The sequence below is a fragment of the Canis lupus genome, chromosome 5 (assembly GCF_048164855.1).
Source record: "Canis lupus baileyi chromosome 5, mCanLup2.hap1, whole genome shotgun sequence".
NCBI classification, from domain to species: domain Eukaryota; kingdom Metazoa; phylum Chordata; class Mammalia; order Carnivora; family Canidae; genus Canis; species Canis lupus.
Window position 1 is genome coordinate 50,746,679 of NC_132842.1, and position 23,823 is coordinate 50,770,501.

Here is a 23,823-nt window from a genome sequence, read left to right on the forward strand (position 1 = left end):
ACAGAGAATTCTTAGTTTACCCCATCCTGGTCCCTGATCTGATAATGCACAATTGTAAGAGAGAAACCCAGGACAGAGAAGGGTCTCATGTGTATGTCCGTGTGTTTGTGTCTGTGTATTTTTGTGTCTATGTCCCAAACTTTTTCCTTTACTCTATGTTGCCTTTGGAGAATGACAGATTATATATAATTTGTACAGCCATATTACCAAGGACTAGAACAGGACCAGATGAGTATTATGAGTGGTGAATGATGATGAAGACTCTGGAGGAACAACAGAGACTGGAGAAAACAAAGAGGCAGGAATGTCTTCTGGAGAAAATGAACTTCAAAGAGCATTAGTAGAAAATAAATGTCCTGAGAAACCAACAAATGTGATGAAAAGAAACCAAAGGTACAGAACAACTAAATACAATGAGCAAAATTTAAGAAGATTATGGAATTTAAAAAAAAAAATCTTAAAATATATTTTGGGAACAATTGGTGAACTTTGAATTTTTAAGACCATTCCATAATAGTGTTAATCCAAGGAAATTTTTAGATTCAAAATCCAATATAATTGTTTATATAGAAAACAAGTAAAAATGCTTTAGGAATTCTGCTTAGCTTCAGTGCCTGTTTTACTCCTAGAAACCAATTCTTGGAGTAACACTTGACCTGTATTACCCACCCTACCCCAACTCTACCAGAATCATGAGAGCTCCGCAGAAAGCTAGTGAGGAGCTCTCGCTTGTTGGGGTGGGGAAGGGGAGAGAGGCATGGAGATGAGTCTGAGAGTGCAGTATATGGCTAAATGAGAAAGACCTAAATAACTAGATGTATGGTAAAAACCACAATAAGCCCAGAAGAAACAGAACATTGATTCAGTTCCTATCCGTGCAGTACAAAGAGCCATGGTCTCTGAACAAGCCTTGGGGTATATTGTTAAAACAGGCCGAGGCTATAAGTAATGATTATAGCACAACAGATTAAAAACAATCCATGGTTCAGAACAATAACAAAGGAAGTGAAGGGGTGATTTTTTGTTGTTGTTGTTGTTTTGCGAAAAAATAAGCATTGATCTAGAGATACTTCTTCCCACCCCACACAGCCATGAGTTGACCAGGTTGGCCCTGGTTGGGGCTGCTTTGGCAAGTGAGAAAGAAATTGAGAGCACAGTAGTGGTGACAGGAAGAAAATGAGGGCAGGGAACCTGGTAAGACCCGAAACACTGGAGAAGCATGATCTTTGTTCCTCTTCCTTTGATGCCTTTATTCCAAAAGTTACTCTATGTTCTCAGTGATTTGTGGGGCGTGGGGTCAGGTGGGGAAAGGAGGGGTTTTGTCTTTTCATTCCCAACTATGTGCCCACAAGGCTCTGCGAGAGAAAGAACCCCCCTCAGTAAATAAAACATGGAATGTAAATAGATAAAAACACTGTAATAAAGCTTTTTTGGGGAAGATCCTGTTCCTGGAAAACGTGTTTCCTACAAGTTTCTGTGATAGCACTAAATACCAGTGTTTATGTTTTGCGCACATAAACCTCTATAAAATCAGAAGGAAGAAGGTTTCCTCGTGAGCCGGTAGGAGAAAACAACAGCAAATATTTCATTTTCCACTGTGATCGTTATTATGGGCAGACTTGGTCTGTGCTAGAAGGAGATTTTTCCCAAGAGTAAAAAAAAAAAAAAAAAATCAACCAGGGTTATACGAAAGAATGAGTTTATGACCTTACCAGGCAGGTGAGGTTTATGTGGTATCAAGTACTGTCTTATGGTTTCTACTCAGTGACTTTTATTTTTATTTATTTATTGTTTACTCAGTGATTTCTAATTGGGCATCTCTACTATTTGCCAAGCATGTGCTTGATGGACATGCGCGTGCAAGCACACACACACACACACACACTTTTTCTTTTTTTCAAACAAAAGGAGGAGGAGGAGCTCTTTTTTTTTTTTTTTTTCAAACAAAATATATATATAACCCAGTAACAACAAGCTTCTCCAAATTCTTCGCAGGAGATGTAAGGTTGTTAGGAACTTTTAAATTCCCTGCCCTGTGGCAATGCAAAACCCCAGTGCAGGCTACCCATGACTTCCTGGGGCTAGATCAAACATGGCTGGTTTTCTTGAGCTTTCTCTGCTGTAAACGCTGCTCTAGTTCTGTGCTGTGTTGATGTGAAAACATCTGCGTCAAGATTTTCAACACTCATCATGTTCACACAAACCATTTGGAGTTAAATTATTTTCTAACAAAAACATAAAGGTGCATATTTGAAAATTTTCCCCTCTAGAAAGTTCTTTCTGTTGTTCCTCTACAAGGGAATGTCCCACTGACATTACCCCAACAGAGTTTCCAATCTCATACCATCTTGTTGACTTTTTTTTCCTCCCTCCCCTTTCTCTCTCCTTTACCTCCTGACCACCTCCCCCCCTCAACACTCAACACAAAAGAATAATGAACAAATAAAACATTCTTCATGTAAATGAGAAATAAAAAAATTCTCATGTAAAACAGTTTAACTGTCTGTTTTTGTTACCTGGGCTCCTGCCATCCCTAATCTTCTGTCTCCATGGAGTGTATCAAAGTGTTTTCCCAACATAGGCAGCCTCTTTATATTTCCTTTCCTAAGAGGAATTCTCCTGGCAGCTGTTGAGAATGTAGTTTTCATTGCAGTGCATGCGGAAATTCAAACAGTGAAGTCTCCTCCTTGAGGAAGGTCTGGAGGCCCCAGAGCACACCTTAACCCAAACCACCTCATCCCCAGCTGCTGAAACAAGTCAGCAGGCCTAGAAGTCCTGGGTAGACCATCATATTAAGCCTCTGTCACCCAGCAGAGAGCAAGTCCTTAAGGGATGGAGGCACAGAGGTAAAGACTGGACAAAGACCTAAAGGACGATGGGATGCCCTAAAGTAAGACAAGGGTGAGCTGCTGGGGGGAAATCTGGGGAGGAGAAAACTTCAGGACCCCGGATGGGGAATAAGACTGGAAAAGGGTTGCCAGCATTTGTCTAGTGCTGGTTCCATGCCAAGTACTCAATACAAAAGTTATAGGAAGGTCTTGATCCTTAGCCTACAGGTATCCCCATTGCATGACCAAACAGCACACAAAGCAAAGCACTTCAGACTATAGTGTGAGATGTACCGATATGTGGTAGAAAAGATAGTTGGTGAAATATGTAAAGATATTTCTGTAATATTTATATTTTGTGTTTTCTGTTTTATGATAAAAAATAATGATGGTCCAAATGGGACAAAAGAATATATTAAAAGAGTCCAGGTGGTCTTAAACTCATTGCAAGAGTTTGGGGAGTCTTGTCCTTTTCTGTCTTTGTGTTTGTGGGTTTTTTCCTAGCATTCATCATAATCTAAGATGCCATAAACCTCCTTCACGGTCTCTTCTTTCTCAGCATCTCATTTGTGGCTGGTCTGCAGACTACATCACCCTACTCACATGGACTATTCAAATCTTAATTTATTCCACAAACATCTGGAATCAGCCTAAAATAGTGGAGACAGCAGTGTCTTGGCTAGGAGTGTGGACTCTGGAACCAGACAGTCCAGGTTTGGTTTCCAGCTCTAGCACTTACCAAACGTGTGACCACAGGCAATTTACTTAACTCAACTGTGCCTTAGTTTTCTTCATCTGGAAAATGAAGAAATTCTTACCTTAAAAGAGTATGTTGATAGTTAAATGGGCTCATATTTGTAAAGTGCTGAGATCAGTGTTTGGCTCACAGTAAATGGTACATTAATGTTTCTGTGGAAGACATTATGTCAGCTGGTGAAAACATGACTTGTTTTCATGCAGCTGACATTCTGATGACTTCCCAAGGTCTACAAATAACTAACTACAGAGGAATCCCTTTTCCTAGGATAAATGGTACCAGGAAAACCTTCTTAATGTGAGGAACAAAAATTCAGAGTAAGTACAGTTTTTTTTTTTTTTAAAGTTTTGGCCTGGATTTAATCTTTATAAAAGGAAACTTGGGCAGCTCCAGTGGCCCAGCAGTTTAGCGCCGCCTTCAACCCAAGGTGTGATCCTGGAGACCCAGGATCAAGTCTCACGTCGGGCTCCCTGCGTGGAGCCTGCTTCTCCCTTGCCTGTGTCTCTGCCTCTCTCTCACTCTGTGTCTCTCATGAATAAATAAATAAAATATTTTAAAAAATAAAAAAATAAAAAAGGAAACTCAAAACATGAAAGAAATGTTTATTTTATCGTTTGTTTAACAAAATAGAGGATATAATTGCAACAAAGAATAAATCACGTGTTTTGTACTTTTCCTACAGAAGGTACAGTACGATAGTTTTGCTTTCTATTTAAATTCTTATAACACTATCATAAAGCAGACCTCCTTTGTAAAAATGTTAGCCAGCTTCATAAATTTTCCTAATGACTGCAAATTATTTTTTTAATACTCTTGTCATCATCTTTGTCAGTTTTCTCTCAGCCTTTCATCTTGTCAACAGTTTGTGAGTGATTTTCGCATTTATCTGGACTTTGTGATTTCCACGGGGTTTTTTGTAGTTCTTGAAATTTCACAGCAATGTATTCACATTGTGTCTGAATTGTATTAAATGTTTGCAGGATCTCCCAACCAGAAGGAAAATATAAAGATATCATGGTGAGAGATAGAGATCATTTATGATATAAGGAGAGAAGCAGGGATCCCTGGGTGGCGCAGCGATTTAGTGCCTGCCTTTGGCCCAGGGTGTGATCCTGGAGACCCAGGATCGAATCCCACGTCGGGCTCCGGTGCATGGAGCCTGCTTCTCCCTCTGCCTGTGTCTCTGCCTCTCTCTCTCTCTCTGTGTGTGACTATCATTTATTTATTTATTAATAAATAAATAAATAAATGAGAGAAGCATTGGAGTTATTATTATAAGTTTCCAGCTAATAAGTGACTATTCTCATTCTTTATTATTTCTATTTTCTCTTACAGACTCAGAACTTCAGAGAGTAAGGTGGTAAATAACCTGCTTTCTTTATTAATGTAAGTCCAAAAAAACCAAATATAACAACCACAGTATACACCGAGTTCTATAGGAGGAAGCTTGGAACAAGTGAATCTGTACCTGAAGAAGTCTGTATATTAAGCTAAGACTAAAAGATTGGGCAGGATTTAAACAAGGCAAGGACATTCCCAAATTGATGAGGGCAGAAAAATTTGTGGTACTTTTAGGGAATAGTGGGCAATCTGGTAAAGTTAGAGAGCATATGGATTGTGACCAGGATATAAACATGGATTTGGGATGGGGGTGAGTGGTTAGGAAGTGGCAAGAGCCAATGGAGAAAATAACTCTAATTGTGGTGTGAAGATTGAACTAGAAAGAGAAAATATTGGAAGCTAGAAGTCACATCAGCAAGCTATTTAATTATCCTATCAAACCTGAACCATCACTTACCTTTCTCTGTTCTTGACTTTTCTTCCTCCTTCCTTCCATCTCTCTTTTTTCCTCCCCACCCCCATGTCCCACCTACTTCTACGTATAACTCGGAGCCTTTCAACTCTAAACATCCCGTAGGCACACAAGGCCCAGGGAATGGTAGGAAGGAAGGAACAAAGGCTGCCAATAACCCCTCGGCCACCATGTGCAGGGTTTGAAGGGAGAAGGAAGCAGAGTTTCAAGGAGCATCTATATACCAAAATCTACCCTGGCCCTTGACATATCTTATTTCACGTAATCTGCACAAGCCTATGAGGTAGGGAGTCTTAATTTCATTGTTACAGGTGAATAAACTGTGGTTGTGTTGGGAACCAGGAATTCCCATCCTGCTCCACTTGTCACCAATCCATGCTATTTCCACCGCATCTGTACTAAGCAGTGAAGAAAGGATGGGCAAGATGAGAACTCTGGTGAGAATGACAGTGGGAAAGAGCAATTTAGCCTGTAAAAATTACATGTACATGACCTTCCTAGTCACAAGGTCCTTACTAAGTTACTGTTCCTCTTGATTTCTGGGGTGTTGTTGTTGTTATTGTTTTCACAAGCCACTCAGATTAGTCTGAGTCAGGTGTCTGAATCCGCTCCCTCCATGGGATTTCTCAAGAAACTACCCCCAAAGTCCACATATTGAAAGCATGACCGCTTGCCAATTCCTTACCCATCCCAGGCTTATACTGTTGTCAGACTCAGGCAATCTTTCAAGAAGCAGAGCATCCTGAACTAGGTTCCTAGGGTGAAAATTTTGGAATTTTGGAAGGAAGTCAGAATAATACATTATATTTAAATTCATGAATTAATCCATTCAATAAATATTCTGAGTGCCTAAAATGGGCCTGGCATGACATTAAACAATGGGGATAGAACAATTATAAAACAGTCATGATTTCTTTATTTGTGGTGCTTGTGTTTGGGTAGAAAAATGACATCCCAAGGCAATATAGTAATAAATGATAATGGGAAGGAGGAGTTGGCCATCCTAACTTGAGAGAACTTGAGCAGTTAGAATGTGTTTCTACCTTCAGTTTTCCATTTCAGAAACACCCTCCCTAAGCATTCATATATTATAGGAACTGCTTGAAAAGTCCCCATCTATTTGCTGTTCAAGGTCAAAGAGAATCAAGTCATCTACACTCAGGATTAAGTTAATTCCCTTCAATGTCATATAATTTTTTGAGCACTCACTCTGTGAATGATCTCAAATACGGAACTGAGGTTATGTTGGTCAAAGCCACAATTATTGAATTTCAAGCAGTTATTTGACATGGAAATAACACAATATGGAAAAAGTAATAACTTCTTGCATCCTGTTTCCAAGAGAGCAGAGGGAGAGAGGCTTTCTGTGGCCATAAAGAAATAGCAGAGAGCCAAGAACTCCTCAAGAATTTATCTCTATTAGGAAATTTAGACACAACACCAAGTAAACATTATTCTTCATTTTCATTAAGAAAAGCAGAGCAAGGTATCCTACCGTGCTAATGGGAAGATATATGTTTGCTCCTGACACCCAGGAAATGTTCCAGCATCAGTAATATCTGTTGAAAGTAGAAATTGAATGCCTTATTTGCCCTAGATAGTATTTCTTTTGAATTGAAGAGACTGAAGTATTGTCTACAAGGCCCTACCTAGTGTGTACCCCCAGTGCTTATCGTTAGCTCACCCTCTATTCTTGTTCTCTTGTTTGCCTGATTTCAGCACCCCAGGCCTCATCTTCACTGTCCTCAAATATACCAAATCATGCTCCTGCCTCAGGCTTTTTTTCACTTGCTACTCCTCCTGCCTGGAACTATCCTCCCCAAACTATCCGCATGGCTTATTTTCCAATTTGTCAGACCTTTGTGCAAAAGTCACCTTGTCAGGGAGGCCTTGCTGGTCCCATTACATAAGCTGCAATCCCTTTCCCAAGCTTTTCCAGCTTTATTTTCCTCCTTAGCGCTTGATCAGTATCTAACATGTTATTTACCTTGTTTATAATCAGTCTCCCTGCTAAAAATAGGCTCTACAAAGGCAGGGATTTTGCCTGTTTTGTTCACTGCTGTATCCTCACGAGCCAGAACAGAGTTTGGCACATAGCATACACTCATTAAATATTTGTTGAGGGAATGAATAAATACCATAGCCAGCTCCAGCTGGGAAAAGGCCATGGTGAAAGCACTTCCAGCTTAGTGTGAAACCATCTGAAAATAATGGTTTCAATAGCTGTGAACACCTCCTTGATAAAGAACTACTGGCCTCCTCAGTATTCTTCAAACATGCCAGCTAATAAACCTTTTTTTGAAGCCAGTCTGGAATATGAGTAATGTTATGTCCAGTTTACACCAATAAACAACCCATTATTATGAAGGATATTTGTGTAAGAACATGAATATTTGTCCAACCAGTTCAAAATAAAACTATTCTATATAGCCCTTCAATTATGACTAGCATAAAATATAAATCACCCAACTAGTGCAACTCTCCTAAGATCCTAATGAGCTCCACACACTGGGGGTTGGTATTTTTTAGTAGCAATTCCAGGCGGAAAAAGCACATTTGCAGTGAAGCATTAAATTGGCTATAAAGCAAAGGTAGTTATGGCACCTCTCAGTGAAATAAGATGATGCAATTATTGCGAGCACACAGCTTCATCAGGAACAACAGCCATTCTTATAAACATTTGATTTACGCTGTTATGAACAAACACATAAATAGAAAACATAAATCTATGACTTTCGAATGGACTCATATATCTAATAAAAAGGTGTTATCATTCAATGTTCGATGTCCATTTAGGGCTTGGCTTCCCTTGTAGCTAGTTTAAGAATAGTTGCTTGAGGTTATAAGGACCGTGCACTTAAAAAAGTACAAATGCAAAAAAAAAAAAAAATACAAATGCAATGATATTTCCAGCCATCAGTGATCTTTCCTCTGGGTTAGTGTAAGCAGAGAAGAATACAATCAATCCACCAGGTGTTCCCCCAAATAACTGCTCCATTTATTGGCTTTTAAAGCCAACATATTGGGCATAAATTCCATTAATAGAGACAAATCCTTTCTTGCACAATTAAGCATCAAATTTCTAAGCAAATATCCTGAGAAGAGTAACATGTAAGTGCACCAAAGTAATGCCTGGTAGCAACTCTTTTCCTCAGAAAATCTTTTGCTAGTATAGAGAATGTAAGGAGTTCTTCATTCTTTCTTCTTACTTTTACTCTCCTTTAATGTCTTGGTAGTGGGTGTTAGGAAAACAAAAATACAGCTTGTTCTGTTGTCAAAAGGAGTTGAAGAATAAAATCAACCACTGTGAACCTTTCAGATATGTGATCCTGGCTGCGGGTGGAAATGAATTGATGGAAGATAAGAGACGGGAAAGTCGAACAAGATCATAAATATAAGAATACCTTGTGAAGCATAAATACAAATGTGGGGGAGTTTCTAAAACACATTAGATAATTAAATATTATATGTTTTAATATTTTAAATATTAAAGAAGAGATTTGGGAAGCTAATGATAAACTTCATTAATTTTATTTATTTTTAATTTATGAGATCATTCCCTTTGTCTAAGTGCCCTAAAACTTTTTATTTCCTGTATGGCCAGTAGACTGTATCTGAAATGATAAAATGGCCTGTTTGGACATGCTTTCAGCTAAGATTTCAGCTTAAGATTCTGTTTGCTAGAAAGATGCCCAAACAAGATGACCACATAGAGCAGTTTCTCCCTTGTCCTGACCGCCACTCCCTGGCACTGTAGTCAATTAACTTCTGTCTCTTAAAAAAATTTTTTTTAAAAGATAACCACATATGAGAAGCACCGTACTCTTTGACATTATACATCACCAGAATTAAGGATTGAGTTGGCTAAACTGCTAACATGAGAGGTACCTTACATTGTCTCTTACCTGTCTTTCTGTCCCTTCCTCTCTTTATCTGAAACCATCAACTGTGACCATCTCTCAATCATTTCATTGCTCCAGTGTGGCTATGTAGAAAGAACATGAGAGTCCCCTCCTCATGCCCAGCCCCACCTGTGTATAACTCAACAACCAAACAAGTTATTTGTCCTTCCCTGGGTTCTGTCTCTCTTCCATAAAGTAAAAGTTTTGCTTTCATAGCCTACCAGAGAGAAAAACAACCAATTGTTCTATACCCTGCTTGCTTAGAATAGAAAACTGTCAGATTTACAAGAATGAGTCTGGAAATTTAGAAAATCATTTTTCAGAAATCTGTCTCATTGTAAATCTTCCTGAGGCACTCTATGAAGTAAAGTAGTGCAAGACATATGTGAAAATAAAAACGAGCACATTCCCATTTATATGTTTTACATAATGTAGGCAGAGAATTGGAGAATAAACGTTAAAGAGCTGATAGTTTATTACTCCTTAATAGGACACTGTGACAAAATCAAGAAAGTCATTGAAATGAGGTAATTTCTGCCAAATGAAACAAATCAAAATTATTAACTTGAAGTCAGTGTCCACAAACTTCACGGGTCATTTAGTAGTTTGTAACTGGGCATTGAAGATTGAGAATGTAAGTATGGGGCATTCAGGAGTGCTCAGTGCCCTCCCCTGACTTTCTTCATCCCAACATTCTCTGTGATGTAACATAAAAGCTGGAATAGTAGAACCAGTGAGGGGCCTTCAGAGGTCACCAGCTATGGTTAGTCAGCCATAACTTCTGGGTGAACCGGCATGAAAATTGGTGAGAGAGAGAAAGGAGCTGAATATGAATATGGTTCCTTTGGGCTATTCAGGAGGCAGAAAGGCTGTAAGTCCCAACAAATAGAAGTTGTACATCTACCTGCAGCTGCTTGTGGATTGCTCTGGGAGCCTTAGCCCAGTGGACTTGAATGACACCTGTATTGTAGTGGAATTGATCTCAGGATCAGGTGTGTGGAAAAGGCTGAAGGTTGTCTTCCCACCATATTTACTCCTCAACGCGGATGTCATTTTCTTGGCTCTAGAGAGCCTACCAGCCTAAGGTGCTTTCAGAAAACCATGGGCAGGTAAATAAAAATTAAAACTCACTGAAGGAAACATAATCTGATGGAGGAAGACTGCTATTGTTTGAATATCCCCCAAATTCAAAGGTTGAATACTAACTCCCAAAGGTTATGATGACATTAGGGGTTGGCCCTTTGGGAAGTGCTTAGGTCATGAATGGGATTAGTGTTCCTATAAAAGAGACACTACAGAGACCCCTTGCCTCCTTCCACAATGTTAGGACACAGTCAGAAGGCTCTGGCCAAGAACCTTGGAAGAGGACCTCACCAGAATACAACCACGCTGGCACCTGGATCACAGACTTCCAGCCCCCAGAACTGTGAGAGATAAGTTTCTGTTGTTTATAACTGTTTATACTCTGTCTGTAGTATTTTGTTATAACTATTTTGTTATAACCAAGCTAAACATCTAGAAAAGGTGAATCCCACTGAAGAATTGATAGAAAAGATATATGAGAGCTTTTCTTTTTTTAAAGGATTTTATTTATTTATTTATTTGACAGAGATAGCACAAGCAGGGAGAGTAGGAATAGACTCCCTGCTGAGCAGGGAGCCTGATGAGGGACTCGATCCCAGGACCCTTAACCCACTGAGCCACCCAGGTGCCTCACAAAAAAAGAAAGATTTTCTAAATTAAAATAAATTTCTTACTTTACATGTAGATAGATAATTAAGCAAGAGGATATTTGCTGATAGAAACTAAATTTGTATTCTAGGAAAGAAAGTGGAAAAAAATGTCCCAATATATAAAAAAGCCACAAAGGTAGGAAAATTATGAAGGAAATTATAAGATATGGGAAGGGCTGATGAAAGAGTAACAGAAGATCCATAATAGAAGAGAGAATAGATGGGAAGTAATAATTAAATTTAAAAAAAAGATAAACAGTCTGGAGTTGGACTGAGATCAGGGCAACTTAGTCATTGAAGTTGTGCTGTCCATTTTCCATCCGGATGAAATATTGCAGTGTGGAGGTCTACTTCCACCTAGGATGGAATAAACAATCTCTACCCTCCCCCCACCCACACACACACTGATTACAACAAAAAACCTTGAATAGGATGCACAAGACAGCATCCTTGTGTCTACCCTCTACCCTCCCCCCGCCCCCACACACACTGATTACAACAAAAAACCTTGAATAGGATGCACAAGACAGCTATCTGAGAACTCTGAGAATCAGAAAATCTGAAAAGCAGGAAATCTGAAAGAAAAATAAGGAGATTAGGGAAAAAATCAAAATACCAAGAATACCAATATGGCAGATATTTTCCTGGATTTCTTTTCCCCTTCCTATGCCTCTAGGCATAGACCCTAGAGCACCCAGAATTATGGAACAGAGAGGGGGATACAAAAAATTCTGAAATTATTTTTCTGGCCTGAGGACTATGAAGTAGGTTGTAGGGGTCACTGCAAGACAGAGGCTCTGGGAGAAATCCCTGGGGTGACCCTACATTTTTCTTATCCAATCTTTGCTTCAGGCAAGTCTTAGTCATGAAGCTACATGCAGCAGCCAGTACCACACAAATACCTAAATACCTGAGAGAAAAATCTGAGAGACAAGATAAGGATTCCCTATTGTCCAGCGAGTGTACAGAAGGAAATCATTATTTTCCTTCCTCTCTTTTCTGCAGCTTTACCTCAACACACAGCCAGAGAAATTGCACAACGGCTGCTATGAAGCTAAAACCCCCACTTTTTTGTTCAGAGGACCAGGACAGGGGGCTATAGAGAGTTACATTGTCAGAGGTAGTCATGATGAGAAGATAATCAGAAAAGGAACTCCCCCCAAAATATTATAAGCTCTGGGCTCATCCTGGAGCTACATTTGTGGAACTGACCCATTTCCCCACTAAAAATGATAAAGACCAGATAGATGTACAGTTGAATTCTAATTTTTTTAAAGAGCTGATAAGAAAAACAAAAAGGAAATAAAAGAATTGCGATCAAAAAGAAAGATGTGTCTTATTAGAAAAATCAAGAAATCTGACAAATTATTAGAATCAATGAGAGTTCATCAAAGATTCTGGATATAAAATCAATTTTAAAATACCTATACACTAACAAAGACTTGGAAAATGTAATTTCTAAAAGATATAATATTTGTAACAAATAGCAACATGTATCGTTTACCTGTTCATTCACTATATAAAGAATGGAATTAACAAAAGATCTCTAAGACATGTACAAAGAAATGTTTTAACCTTATTGAAAGACAATATAAAAGATATTTATAATCTGAAGGCCTTACTAGGTTCCTATACAGGAAGATTCATTATCATTACTTTTCCCCTAATTAATATGTATATTCAATTCAGATTGAATTCTAATCAAATTTGCACTGGGTTTTTTCATGGAATTTAGCAAGTTGATTTTTAAAGACTTTATTTATTCATGAGAGACACATAGAGAGAGGCAGAGACACAGGCAGAGGGAGAAGCAGGCTCCTCATGGAGAGCCTGATGTGGGACTTAATCCCAGGACCCCAGGATCATGACCTGAGCGAAGGCAGACACTCAAACACTGAGGCACCCAAGCATCCCTTAGCAAGCTGATTCTAAATATTCACAGAACAGCAAAGACCCAAGCATAGACCACACAGATTTGAAGAATAGTGAGATAGACTATGCCTACCAGCAATCAAAATTTATTATAAAGAAATAGTGATTTTAGAAGGGTGGTATGAGTACAGAGATAAACAATTAATAAAAACTAACAAGTAATTAATAAGACACACACATATATAGAAATGATGTGTTTAAGTATTTCAAAGAACTACAAATAATGGTGCTAAAAGAAAAGGTTATCCAAACATTAACAACAATCATCATTATATATTACCCCAACCATATGCTAAATGGATTAATAATTTGTGAAAAGCAATATTTAAAAATTTTTAAAGAACATAAAGATTATTGATTCAGAGTTTGAAACGACAGGAAAATCATAGGCAACAAAGGAAAGGAGTAGCACATTGACTACATTAAAGCAAAAACTTCTGCAATCAAAAGCCACTATGAACAAAATGAAAAGACAAGTCACCAAGGACTAGAAGCTATTTGCTTGGTACACAATCAAAAATAAAACAAATATTATCCAGACTCCCCCCCCAAAAAAATAGTTTTTTCAAATTAACAAGAAGAAGGGGACAATACAACAGAACATGTAGAAATGAATAGGGAAGTCAGAGGAGGGAAAAACTAAATGCAACCTCAGGGAAATGCAACTTAAAACCAACATGGGATGTGACTTCTGACTGGTAACAATGAAAAGGGCTAAAAGTACCTGATGTAGAGCAGCAGGGTCACTCATATACTGAAATACTACTGATGGGAACACACACATTTATTTATTTACTTACTTACTTATTTACTTATTAAGGAGAGAGCAAGCACAAGTGGAGGGACAGAGAGAGAGAGAGAATCTCGAGTGGACTCCCCACTGAGCACAGAGCCTGACCCAGGGCTTGATCCCACTATCCAGAGATTATAACCTGAGCCAAAACCAAGAATCAGATGCTTAACTGACTGAGCCACCCAGGTGCCCTGGGAATGTATATTTTTAACAGCAATTTTGACAGCAATTTAGCCATTTCTAGTAAAGCGGAAGAGGTATATCCCAATAGTCCAGCAATTCAACTCCTAGTAATATATCCTAAAGAAATGCTCATACTTATGCAGAAACAAACAAAAACCCCATGAGCAACAATGCACTTGGCAGCATCATCTGTAATGTTGTGAAATTGGACGCCCCAGAAATAGCCATCAAGAGTGCACTAGAAACCCTGGGAATGATGTCATCGATATGACAAAATAAGCATTTTCTACCATCTTTCCCCCCACCAAAAAAAAAACACCAGAGGGACTTTGTGTAAATCCAGGAGCCCAGTGGGAGAAGTCCCAGCCTGCTGTTGGAGCGGGAGAGAAAAATCTGAGATTGGATACGTCAAAGAGGGTAAGAAATAGTTTTACTTTACCCACTTCACCACGCCCAGCAACCCTCACAGAGCACCGCTCATTTGGATGGAAGATCTTCAAGAAAATCATGACCATAATACTGATCCTATTGCTCAGCATTACCGAATGTCATTATTTAAAATAACCTCAAAGATCATTCTGTGGTTAGCTCACCTGGATGCAGTTATGAAATGTGCCCCTCTGGGCCGGGCACCGTGCTTAGGCTGTAATGGTAAACAAGTCCCAGACCCTGTCCTGAAAGTAACAGCTCGCCCCAGACTAAATAATGAAGCGATAAGCAAATGAATGGGGACACAGTGAGGAGGGCAGGTGTATTCTGGGGCAGGTGTCAGTGGGTGCAGCTGCTGGGGGTTACAGGCCTAACTCGCTCACAAGAACGCCCTTTCACATGTGCTGGGAAGACAGGATCCTAGAAGGAATGGTGAATTAAAGCCAGAAAGTAAGCAGGACTTTGCAAACTGTTAAACAATTTTCAACTTTATCCCGAGGGCAACATAAAACTTCAAGGGATCTTAATTAAACACTTAGTCCTATTTTTATTTTAGAAGATGGCCCTATCGGCAATGTTGGGAGGGATCACAGGGAATAAGGCTGCAAATTTGTAACCCAGGTAAAAAGAGGATGATGCTGGAAGTAGGAGATAACAGTAAGGACGGGACATCTTGGGGGGCAAAGACTTATAAGACCTGAAGAAGAGAGTGCTAGAAAGGTCAGAGGAGGGCCTGGGGGTGAGGGCACCGTGGAAGCCAGAGAGGAAGCGTTCCAGGAAGAATAGCGCACAGTACAGAATGTTTCCAAGAGCTCACATTAAATAATGATTGAATCGTGCTTAATGGATTTAGCAAGCAGGGTGGGTGGGTCACACTGGCAAGAGAAGGTGCAATGGAGTGAGTGGGGATAGAAGTCAGCTTGCTGTGGGATGAGGCGTCTGAGGGAGGGGGCTCTAAGTAGCAAGGTCACTTTTAGCCAGGAGAAAAAGTGGCTAGGTGCTAAATGCAAGGGGTGAGGTGCTGATTTGTAAGGGGCTAGGTGCTGATTGCAAGGGGCGAGGTACTGATTTGCAAGGGGCTAGGTGCTGATTTGCAAGGAGAGAGGCACTGATCTGCAAGGGGCTAGGTGCTGATTGCAAGGGGCAAGGTACTAATTTGCAAGGGACTAGGTGCTGATTGCAAGGGGCTAGGTGCTGATTTACAAAGGGCGAGGTACTGATTTGCGAGGAGCTAGGTGCTGATTTCCAAGGGGCTAGGTGCTGATTTGCAAGGGGCGAGCTGCTGATTGCAAGGGGCGAGGTACTGATTTGCGAAGAGCTAGGTCCTGACTTGCAAAGGGTGAGGCGCTGATTTGCAAGGCACTAGGTACTGATTGAAAGCTTGTAGTTTTTCAGGTAGATCCAGTTGATCGCTGCCTTTGTGCACGAGGAAACCAAGTCACAGGGAGGCGATAGGGAATATTCAGCTCTAAAGAGGGTAAACAAGGGATGCCCGGGTGGCTCAGTATTGAGCATCTGCCTTTGGCTCAGGGCATGATCCCAGGATATGGGATGGAGTCCCACATCGGGCTCCCCGCGTGGAGCCTGCTTCTCTCTCTGCCTGTGTCTCTGCCTCTCTCTGTGTCTCTCATGAATAAATAAACACAATCCTTTAAAAAAAAAGGCTCAATGATTAGTAAGTTGCATTGAAATATTAGTGGTCCTTTCTGATGCCTAAAACATTATTTGGACCAGTGAGTCAGTCAAGATTATTCGATAAGTACAAGAAAAACTTTTCTTATAAGGAGTTGTGACGCTAAGAAAGGAGAGAAAGCAAAATGAACCTGCAAAGGGGGTGCTGCCTGGAATCAAGGAGAAACGGTCTACAGCAATTTGATAGTTGTGAGAAGGCCAAGAGGTGCTTTCTGCCTTCAGAGACTTTGGGGAAAAACATCCCAAAGTGCCAGCAGGTGGGGACAATACTAAAAACGAAGGTGCTGGTCAGACTGCTAGCTTGTCTTCATCCCCAACCAAGGGAGTGACATATTAAAAGATTAGCTACGTGGTGCCACGTGAGTGTGTGCTAACAAGTGTGAAATGAGTTCCATATTTTCCCAGCAGGAAGAGCGTTCCTTTTCTTTAAAAAAAAAAAGAAAAGAAAAAAGAGAGAGAGAAAACACCGATTGTATTAGACTGAGTAATTACAAATATATTTTGGCTTTTTTCTCCTCATCCCCAATTGTCAAAATGTGGTTACTCTGTTTTTATAACTAATAACAAATAAATAAAAAGAAGGTGCAAATGCAATGAGGCACCCCCTCCCCAACACACTGTACCTCTAGAGATTAATTGAAATACATTTTAAGAGAAATTGTGGTCCTGCTGGTGTTTCTGATCTGTGCTATTAAGATGTGTGTAGACATGTATAGCATTTGTGCGATACATTTGCAAGCTACTTCACTTAGATTTGGCAAAAACTTTATCACAATTAGTGGGACACTGAAGACATATTTGCATGCTCAAAGCAGTTTTGTTTTGTTTTGGATTTTTGTATAAAACTAAGTTGTAGTTTAAGAAGCATGTCCTTTGATTTGATTTTTGAAAAAAGTGGGAATGAATTTCGTTGGGTGTCGGCTTCCTCCTGGGCACGCACCTGGGCCTCTACCTACTTACTAATGGCTAGCCTCTGCAGACAGTCCACTCCTCGAGCCCGTGTCTTAGGGGAATCAGCTCTCGTGATTCTTTTTTTTTTTTTTTAAGATTTTATTTATTTATTTATTTATTTATTTATTTATTTGAGACACAGACAGAGGCAGAGACACAGGCAGAGGGAGAAGCAGGCTCCACTCAGGGAGCCCGACATGGGACTCGATCCCAGGACCCCAGGGTCACACCCTGAGCTGAAGGCAGACACTCAACTGCTGAGCCACCCAGGGATCCCTCTTGTGGTTCTTATTAGGATTGCAAGATGCGCTTCAACATGCACCCAGGAACTGTGAAAAAAAGATTTATTCTCTACAGGTACCCAAGGGCCACATGGTGTGAGGGAGAGCAGAGGGGTGCCTTCCTTTTTTAGGGTACAAGGATGGGATGCCTTTGCTGAATTTAAAACTTAGGAGTTTTAAAACTCTTTGAATTTAAAACTTAATCCCAATCCCAGATTGAGATGTGGGAAGGGAAAAGCAGGATGGGGTGGGGGGGCTGGTGGTCACTACTGTGGTCCGTTTGTGAGGTTACCCAAGGGCTTTCTAAGAGGGGAGCTTCATGGGTTGGGGCCGCCTGGTTTCTTATCTAATTGTTTTATTAGTAGCTGTGTCCTAATAGTTGCCAATATGTTGATTCCAGATGGACGTTTTTGGAATGGATGCCTTGATTATCAAAAGCTAAATGTTAGGTGTTCACGTTATAGGGTATTTGTTGATGAGGGATTTGTGCATGTGTCTGTTTAGTTCTGCTCTTTGTTGTCTTGCCTAAATAGATCTTGCACAATTTAGTGGTGGGCATACTGGCCTTCTAAAAAGGTGAAAAGCTGAGGTTTCTAAATAGAGTTTTATTGGTGTGTGGTTTGATTGGATTTGTGGGTGTTTGGGGGCCTGTAGGTTGACTTTTGCTGAAATCAGTCTGTAGGTTTACAGGGATACCTCACCCAAGCCAATTTTGTGTAGCATTTTCAGAGAAAATGCGTTTTTAGAGCTACTCTAGTTGAATGATAAGAAGGGTCTGGTAAATGAGTGCCTGAAATGATATTATGTGTGAAAAGAAACTTACCAAATTTACACAAAACTAAGATTTTTTGTTTGTTTTGTTGTAAATATAAAAATGCACGTATAGAATATTAAAATTACTTTTATGGATTCGTGTCTGGTCTGGAGGGTCCGTGTCACAGGAAATAAAGGTGGGGTGTAATGGGGAGAACGTGTGCTCTGAAAACTTCTTTACCTAAAACGGAAGCTCCAACTGATATCTGGGCCAGCTGCTGTTCAGTTTTGCTTGATCAAACTCGGCAATTATGTGGAAATGGGGTAATGAGGCTACTACCAGCCAACTGGGGGACATTTATTACATCTGGTTTTTAAAGAAAGCAAAAGAATTCTACCAAAGCAGATTAGAGCTTACAGTATGGTTCCATTTTTTGCTACTTTAATAAATATTTTCGGTCCCTTCGTCTCCTCTGATCTTTCCGCTGAGCGCCTGCCTGCTTCATAAGCATTCACCAGCAGTGGAACCTGTACCATCCAGGGGGATAGGATGTTTTTAACTTGGAAACCTTTGTAGAAACAGACAGGACCCCCAAGAAATGATTTTCAGCTGGCTCACACTGTCAACGGCAGGTGGGAAATAGTCCTCTTCAACTCTTCACAATTGCCTCATCAGCAAGTGTCCCGTGTTTGTTTTCTTGCCAAGTCAGAGGCCTGAAAAACACGTTTCCTTAAAAAAAATAAAGAAATAAAAATTAAGAAAATAAAAATTAAAAAAAAATTAGCCCTGGTGTTTAGTATCATCATCACTGTAACATTTGGTTTCTCTTTGTCACTTGAAGAAGGTAATTGTCTGGTATTCACAGCCCAGCATCTTGCTGAAATGTTAGCGCGGCTGCCCTGTGTCCATGAAGCACAGGCCTAGAGAGTTCAGGTGGAAGGTCTTTCTTGTTGGATTCCATTGGATGAATGCTTGAGGCTATGGGTTTTGAGGTGATTACCACAAAACCCATCTTCTAAACGACCTCATGTTCTGTTTAAATGTGCTTTAGATGTTCCATTGTGTGGAAGCCTAGGATCTCTGGAGGGGAGGGCCCAATCAAAGCAGTCTGATCCTATAGCATTTGATCAAGGGATTCATTACTTGTATTTAAAATTCCAGATAATTGAATGGAAAGGAAAACCTTGAACCATCTAGAAGTCAGCTGGCAGATGGGAGATTTGCACAGTGTCAAGAGGTTTCATGAGGAGAAACAGCTGTGATGCCTTTTTCACAGCAGAGCTAATACCAGAAAAGTCCTACTCTATACAACGGGAGGTATTATTTCTAACATTCTGAAATATATTCCTTGGTTGGAATACCTGTGAGAGCCCCTTGTCGTACATTAAATGAATAGGGCGTTAGACATAATAACACTAATTAGAATAGTAATTCCTAATGCTTCTAAATTACTCCTAATATATCACACTGTTGTAAGCATTATATATATATTTAGCTTATTTAACTTGTACAACACAAAGTAGTTGCTAAGGTTACCTCATTTTTTTTAATTGAAGTATAATGATGGGCACCTGGGTGGCTCAGTGGTTGAGCATCAGGTCGTGATCTGGGGTCCCAGAATCGAGTCCTACATTGGGCTCCCTGCAGGGAGCCTGCTTCTCCCTCTGCCTATGTCTCTGTCTCTCTCTGTGTGTCTCTTGTGAATAAATCAATAAAAAAAATTTTTTAAAGAAATTGAAATATAATGTACATATAGAAAAATGAGTTTGGATAAATGCATATAAGATACAGAACTGTCCTTACTCTCACGACATTTCCTCATGCCCTTTGTAGCAAAGCTCCCTTTCCTGAACCACGGCCAGAGACCACCACTCTCCTGATTTCTATCACCACCCTATAGTTTACCCTGTTCTAGAACTACATATAAGTGAAATCCCAAAGTGTGTGTTCTTTTGTGCCTGGCTTCTTTGACTCAGATTCATGCATTTTTGTAACATAAATGTCACATAACATAATAATATAAACATAACATAACAAGCCATTGTGTGTGTACTCCACCATCCATTTAACTCTTTTTTCTATTGATGGACATTTGTATTCTTTTCAGTTTCGAGCTATTCTGGATTAGAAGTATTAGGCCATAGGTAGGGTGCTTGTTTCATTTTATAGGAGACAACCAGGCTTCTTCCCAAAGTGCTTGTATCATTTAATATTCCCACCAACAATGTATGGGAATTCCAATCATTCCCCATTCTCGCCAACATTTGGTGTCCTCACCCTTTTTAAATATGTCCATGCTTATGGGTATATAGTGATATCTTGTTTTGCTTTGAATTTGAATGTCCCTGATGAATAGTGATGTTGACCATATTTTTGTTCACTTACTGACCGTTTGTCTTCTACTGCAAATCATCTGTTCTTAAAGTCCTTTGCCTATTTGCAACTGAAACTGTTTGTATTCTTATTATTGACTAGTAAGGGCTCTTTGTATATTGTGGTTACAAATCCATTGTCAGAAATAGGTATATATATACACACACACACACACACAGGATATATATTTTTTTTTCCTGCTTGTGGCTTTGCTTTTCATTATTTTATTTTTATTTATATATTTATTTATTTTATTTTTTGCTTTTCATTATTTAACAGAGTATCTTACTGAGCAGAAGCTTTAAATTTTGATGAGGTCCAAATTGTCATTTTTTTTTCTTTCAGCTTGAATGTTTTCAGTGTGCTAGATAAGACAATTTTTTTCTACACCATGATAATGAAGAAAGTCTCCTATGTTTTCTTTTAGAAACCTTATAGATGTGACTTTTATATTTTGGCTTATGAGCCATCTTAACTTTTCCTTTTCTCAATATAGTATCAAGTGGGTGTTAAAGTTTTGTTTTTGTTTTTTTTCCCCACATAGAGATTCAGCTCTAGCACCATTTAATTTAGGGGGATAAAAAGCACGACTTTACCTTCCCCTATTGGAATTAATTGCCATAATGCCTTTGTCAAAAGTTAACTGACATTGTAACAATGGCATGGGTCTCCTTGTAGATTTTCTCTTCGCTTTCACTGAGCTCCATCTTTCTTTATTCTACACTGGCCCTTTTCTTTCATAACTTGAACACTGTAGTTCCACTGTCTTCTGGCTTACATTATTTCTGATGAGAAAGAGAGTTCATTCTTAGTGTTCTTCTCTTATATGAAATGTGTCTTTTTCTCTAGCTTCTGAAAATGTCCCCTTTATCTTTGATTTTTAGCAGTTTGACTGCTATGTACCTGGGTGTGGTTTTCATGATGTGTAATCTACTTGGGACTTGTCAAACGTCTGGGATCTTTGGGTTCATGATTCTCAACAAATTCAGAGAACTATGATCATTATTTTTCAAATATTTGTCTTCCCTTTGGTCCCTGTCTCCTCCCTTTATGGGACTCAAAATTCATATATGTAAGGCCACCTGATAATGTCCCACAGGTCTCTGAGTCTCCTTTTTATTGTATTGTATTGTATTGTATTGTATTGTATTGTATTGTATTGTATTTTGTGTTGTGTGTTGTGTTATGTTATTTTTTGTCCATGCTTCAGGTTGAATGCTTTCTATTAACCTGTTGGCAAGTTTCCTGATCCTTGATCCTCTGGTATCTCATGTACCAATGAAAGTATATTCAGGAAAATTTTCGAGTAATGTATTTTTTTCTTTGGATAACATCATTTGCTTTATAGTATTGATTTCTCTGAGATTCTCTATTATACCCACATTTTTAAACATTCTTAGATATTGTAGTAGCAGTTTTAAAGTCCTTGTGTACTAATTTCAACATCTGTGACATCTCTGTGTCTATGTCTATTGATTGTTTATTCTCATTATAGATGACATTCTTGTTAATTTGTGCCAAACATTTTCAATGATACAGTTTTGAAAGCGAATTTATCTTACTTAAGAGAGTACTGAGACTTATTGTGTCATATAGTTAATATATGGACGGATCCATTTTATCCGTATGGAAACTTGGTTTTTAGCTTGTTAGAGCATCTAAAGTATCCCTGACTCTAAGACTAGATGAACCCTAGTCAAATGGTAGGCTTTTCTGGGATAGCAGTGAAATGTCCAGGGTTTTCAGTGAAGTCTGCACTAATTCCAATCTCAATGTTTCCCAGAACAATATCTAGAACCTATATTCACCTCACAGTCCCCTATTAGCTGCTTTTTTCCAGATCTCATGGGATCTTGTTCTGACCTGACATAGTTGAGTATTCAGCCAAATATTCTAGGGGATCCCTCAGTGAGTTTATGTACCCAGCTCCATCTACTTTGAACTTGTGTCCTACAAATCTCACTCACCTTAGCATTCCCAAAACCCATCTCTTTATTTTGCACAATGAGACTATTGATGTCTGTTTGTTTTCCACTTAAAAATACTAGTTGGGAAAGTGTCTTCAAGCAGAGAGCTGGGATGAAATATTTCATGTGTCTTTCCATTACCCATAGACCACAGCATTCTGCTGTTGGTTGTCCAATGCCCCAAACAGATGTTATATACATTTTTCCATTATTATGGGATTGTTTGAGAGGATCTGATTATATTTAGAATCAGAAGTCATTTTATTTTGATTTCAAAGCTGAGTAAACTGAGACAAAGAGAGGTTTAAAAATTTGACAAACATCCTATAGCTTGACAGAGCCAGGATCTAAGTTCAGTCTGTCTGGCTCCAGAGTTGTGTCCTAATGAAAAGCCTGACAATAGTGTTTTGAGATTTATTTTTTCAGGGCTTCAATTTCCTGAAATGAAATTCATAAGAATAATGTTCTGTGCTAGGTCATGGGCAGGTATACCAAAAGCCTAGTGACAAAGAAATAGAACATGGTGTTATATTACCATGATGTCAGCAAGCAATAGCTTACTTTAGTCTCTTCTCCAGCAGAAAGTACAAAAGACAACAATACATAGTTTGGGTGTTTTGTTTTGTCTTGTTTTTTTCCTGACTTTGTGGCTTATTCAGTCCATGCAGCCTTACCGTAAGTACGTAAGATCTGAGGCCCCTCCATGAAAAACAGGAGACACTGAGGAGCAGCAGCTCAGTCATTTGTATCCTTGATGTCCCTTACCCTGTTTATTGGATCAGAAAAAATAGAAACCATTAGTGAAGGTAACTTCAGGAACGTTGATGACCTTTCTGTTAGTCTTTTATCCTAGTCCTTTATTGTCCTGGCTAATAGGTCCAGTCTCAAAATTTTACCAGAAAATACTTTCATGGGGCACCTGGGTGACTCAGTCGGTTTGGCATCCTACTCTGATTTTGGCTCAGGTCATGATCTTGGAGTCCTGCGATCAAACCCTGCATCTGTGCTTAGTTCAGGGAGAAGTCAGCTTGAGATTCTTTGCCTCTGCCCCTCCCCCTCACTTGCACTCTTGCTCACTCTCACTTGCTCTGTCTCTCAAATAAAGAAATAAATCTATAAAAAAGAAAAAATCCTTTTGTAATCAGTTTCTCCATAAACTTCAAATTAATTGGAGTTCTAGAATTTAAGCAGCCTTAGAGATATTTCTCACAAGATTACCAGGCTCATAAAAATTTCTAGTAGCATTGCTCATAATAACATTTTTGTTTCTTGTAATGAAGCACCATAGATAAAACAGGACAGAGTTTCTCCTATAAGGAGAAATTTAGATTTTGGCTTTGGCTTTGTTTTTAGACTCTGTGAGCTCAGGTTTTTATTACTAACTTGAATTTTACTTGATTTTGATTTAATAGTTATAAATCAATATATATTTGAT

The 23,823-nt window shown here is 39.2% G+C and overlaps 2 long non-coding RNA genes across 7 annotated transcripts in view; one reads left to right on the top strand and one right to left on the bottom strand.

Moving 5' to 3' along the window:
• The first annotated feature begins 4,910 nt into the window (after positions 1 to 4,910).
• LOC140633699 (uncharacterized) overlaps positions 4,911 to 23,823 on the top strand; it is a 69,572-nt gene continuing 50,659 nt past the window's right edge. For 3 of the 5 annotated variants that reach the window (XR_012031288.1, XR_012031291.1, XR_012031292.1), the window contains exons 1-4: positions 10,044 to 10,409; positions 10,628 to 10,726; positions 14,264 to 14,358; positions 19,210 to 19,365. This is a non-coding gene — a long non-coding RNA (uncharacterized lncRNA). Of the gene's footprint in view, positions 4,972 to 10,043; positions 10,410 to 10,627; positions 10,727 to 14,263; positions 14,359 to 19,209; positions 19,366 to 23,823 lie in introns of those variants that run through there. The other 2 variants (XR_012031293.1, XR_012031290.1) reach the window with 2 other exon arrangements.
• Positions 18,231 to 23,823, bottom strand: part of LOC140633698 (uncharacterized) — a 59,930-nt gene continuing 54,337 nt past the window's right edge. Inside the window, exons 5-6 of one of the 2 annotated variants that reach the window (XR_012031287.1) lie at positions 23,063 to 23,154; positions 18,231 to 18,777 (exon numbers count right to left, since the gene is read on the bottom strand). This is a non-coding gene — a long non-coding RNA (uncharacterized lncRNA). The remainder of the gene's footprint in view (positions 18,778 to 23,062; positions 23,155 to 23,823) is intronic. The other variant, XR_012031286.1, reaches the window with a different exon arrangement.